This window comes from Bidens hawaiensis, unplaced genomic scaffold (genome assembly GCF_021521415.1).
Source record: "Bidens hawaiensis isolate Kalapana, Puna unplaced genomic scaffold, B.hawaiensis_p1.1 tig00048055_1, whole genome shotgun sequence".
Taxonomy (NCBI): Eukaryota; Viridiplantae; Streptophyta; class Magnoliopsida; order Asterales; family Asteraceae; genus Bidens; species Bidens hawaiensis.
Window position 1 is genome coordinate 73,321 of NW_027498583.1, and position 3,968 is coordinate 77,288.

General features: G+C 34.9%; 1 pseudogene; it reads left to right on the forward strand.

Annotated features, from left to right (window-relative positions):
- Positions 1-2,501: 2,501 nt before the first annotated feature.
- On the forward strand, positions 2,502-3,673 carry LOC143597284 (long-chain-alcohol O-fatty-acyltransferase pseudogene; annotated as a pseudogene).
- Positions 3,674-3,968: the final 295 nt, after the last annotated feature.

Sequence of the window (3,968 nt, forward strand, 5' to 3'; positions counted from 1 at the left end):
AACATAACACATGTAATATGTTGTGTAATTAAATAGACTAATTGCTAAATTACTTGGCACTTTTTTCAGATTTTTTTGGGCCAAGTTTACTTGATATTGTTTACCAAAGATTTTTATATCATATAAAGAAAATTATAAAAGTTTCACCCCATCGAAAGTGTTCCTTAAATGGCTGTCGAGTCTAGGATGGGGTCTGGACCGGCTATGATAAGCCGATTTTTATTATATACCAGCAACATGAGGTAAAATCAGATTCTTAATAAATGTGCAACATCATTAATAATCATATCATTATCACACTCTTGCAGTTTCAACTCTCAAGGTAAAGGCTAGTACATCACGCAATCAACACCATTTGGATGGTGCTTATCATTTGAAACCCCTGTTAGGAGAGGTAAAATCATGATTTTTGGTTTATCCATATTATTAATAGAATACATGAACCAATTAACAATTAATAAAAATAATTGTTTTGCCATTAAATAGCATACAAAAAACAGTTGGCAAAAATAATTGTTTTGCTTATGTTACACAATTGGAAGAAGAAAAGGACCACCTAAAGCAACAAGTGGCGAAGCTTGGACGAAGGCAGAGTGTGCTTAAATTTTCGACGAAACAGGTAAATTTACACTACGTATAGATATTTTCTGACGAGAACGAGTAAATTTTCAGTATGCTTCGTACCTGAAAACAACATAATTTGTTTGGTTTGTTGTTCTTTGATGGTGAGAGGTCAGGTGTATTTAGAGGTTAGTTGTTGACTGACATTTATTGTGTGAACTACAAATCTGTCAACCAATAAAATATAATGAATGAAACATGTTATGTTGGTGTAAATCAGCAATAACACAAAAAATATGAAAACAAATGAACATGACATATAATACTAATTTCTTATTATTAAAAAGGGTGTTAAAAACTAGTATGTAAACTTCATGTCTAATAATTTAATAACATTAATTTTGTATATAAGAAATAAAATTGGTGTATCTGCATATCGCCATGTGAAAAATGAAATGTATTACTTAAATTATAGACCCATGTTTTATAAACATAAATTTGTCACATAAGCAATTCATGTTATCAAAAACAAACCGGGTTAAACACGTTAGAAAATGCTCGATAGAATAAAAATAGGTTGAAACTAAGAACTGTCCTCACATATTTTTTTAGTTGGCATTAGCTTTAATTGCTCTGAGTTTGAGTTATTAAAATCCAATTTCCTCCGATCAAATGATACCTTCTTTTTTATATGTTAGTTTTTTTTTCTTTTTTCACTCACAAATAAAATATAGAAAATAAGCATTATGAATGAATAGTAAGTTTCAATATGGACTAAACAACAACTCATCTTTGTATTATTCTAAAATTTTAGAGATAATGATAAAGATAAAGATAAGAACCTAATGTGAACGTTTTACCCCGTTTAAGAGGTTGTGAGTAAGATTTGTGGTTACTTTGGGGTACCCGGTGAACATCCTTTTGTTTCTTGCCAATTTGCTAACTCTATATGGCAGATTATCTCTCAATGGTGTGGTAGCCTTTCGATCTATGTTTTTAGTACAAAGGACGTTTTGAAGGTGCACAAGTTTCTTAAAGTTTCAAAGGATTTGGCCAAGGTAATCAATGTGTCGGCGGCCTATTGGTTCGAAATCGATCTAAGAAGCTCTTGATTACTTAGGAGGATCAGCATGGGTGAATCTTTGTGTGGCTAGGTCTGGCCATGATGCCCAACTTTTTAGCTCAGTAGTGTAACTTTTCTGAAAAGATAAAAAATATATATAAATATATTGAGTCCGGCTTATTCAAATTATTTTTCAAAATCATTCTGCCTATTCATATTTTGTGTTCAAGATCTGCTAGTAAGGTTTTGATAAAACTATAGTTATGTATTTATTATGGGGTGGGTAGTTTGGGTTCTTTATATGCTTTTAATTCTTTACATCCATAAGAAGTAAGATCCCCTATCTATTTCGGTAAATTTACTCTACTATTCTTCGTAACTATTTTTCAATGGGAATTGACTAAACCTGCAAAGTTGCAGTGTTTTGAAAACCGGTTTAAATCGGATTTCGTACAATAGACCGGTAGTTTTGACCAATTTACTAGAAAATCGTATCAACAGTTTTTGTCTAAAATACCGGTTTTTACCGGCTAACCGGTTTTAATCCCGAGAAATTTTAGATTTTTGTGGCCCATATTTTTTCAAAATTACTTTTAACCAATAATTAGCATTCAAACGTGTAAACTTTATGACTATTTTTTTTAAATTGAGTGCTTTTACATTATTTTTCATATGGATTAACTTTTTGAAAAAAAAATTGTTATATGAATGTTTTGAGTTATTTTTGGATTGAAGTTACATTTATAGAAAATTATAAGGTAAACTATTCATCAGGTTAAACCTCCCGGCATAACCCAGTTCAACCGATTATAATATTTTTTAGCTCACTCCGGTACAAGTAAAATACCGGTTTTTAAAACAGTCCAAAGTTAGTACTACACTAGTACAACTGTTATATGCATGTGAACATGTTTGCCAATTATAGCCTTAATTAAAATCCCATTTAAAAGGACTACATGCATGAACACTTTCCACCAAGTTAACAAATGGAAGAAGACAACAAAGAACTCAAAACCTTCATCAACTTATGGTTCATTGCCATCTCCTCCATCTGCTACTGCTACTTCATTCCATCTCGGATCTCGCATGGCGTTCCGAGGTTACTCTCACTTCTCCCCATCATCACCATCTTCTCCATCCTCCCATTCCCAATCTCCACCGTCCATTTCGCCTTCCCTGCATTCTTCTTCCTCGTATGGCTAGGTAACTTCAAACTATTACTCTTCGCCTTCAACCGCGGCCCTTTATCTTCCAAACCACAATTACCACTCCTCACTTTCATCTGCATTGCCATGCTTCCGATCAATCCTAAACAGATTGATCGGAAGCAGAACAGTATCAACGTAATCCAGTCGCATAACTGGATTACGTTGATGCTGAAAGCTATGATTCTTATAATGATCATACATGTTTATCAATACAAACATAACCTACATTGGATGGTTCTCACAGTTCTCTACTTTACACACATGCACATTGGTTTCGAGCTAGGTTTTGCCATCACTGCGTCATTAGCAAAGGTTATTCTAGGATTCGGGTTTGAAATTGAACCGCAGTTCAATGAACCTATCCTGGCTACATCCCTCCAGGATTTCTGGGGCCACAGGTGGAACCTTGTGCCCTCCGGTATCCTCAGGGATACTGTGTATAACCCAGTTCGTGTTATCGCAAACCGAGCTCTTGGCACCTTTTGGAGCCAACAATTGGCGATTATTGTGACTTTTGTGGTGTCGGGGATAATGCACGAGCTGATGTTTTTCTATTTGATTCATGTTAAGCCGAAGTGGGAGGTGACGTGGTTTTTTGTACTTCATGGAGTTTGTGTGGCTGCTGAGGTGGCTATGAAGAAGGCGGTTAATGGCAGGCTTCAGTTACATAGAATGGTGGCGTGGCTGCTTGGGGCGACGTTTTTGCTTGTGACTGGTGCCCGGTTGTTCTTCGCAGAACCAATAAGAAATGGTTTGGATGTGAAGATTATAAACGAATCGTTCGTCTTGTTACGATTATTCGAGTCTGGTTAATGCAGTGAAAATGTGATCAAGTTTATGTTTTATGTGTAATATTAACTACCCTCTTAGTAATATAATCATATTGATTAAGAGGATACTATAGGTATAAAAGCTAGAAAGAAATGTTATGGGTCTTTAATGTTTTAGTAACTGCATCTGCTAGTTTTTGTATCAAGTTTGTTGGCTACAATAAGTTACTTAAATTTAGAGTAAACTAGTGTTTTCTCCGGGGCGTTGCACCGTTCAGTCGGTAAAATACGGACGGTGGTAAAACACAAGCGTTGATACGGTAAGTTGACGCGAATTCGGCCGGTTTTAGTTACGTGCGTTATTAT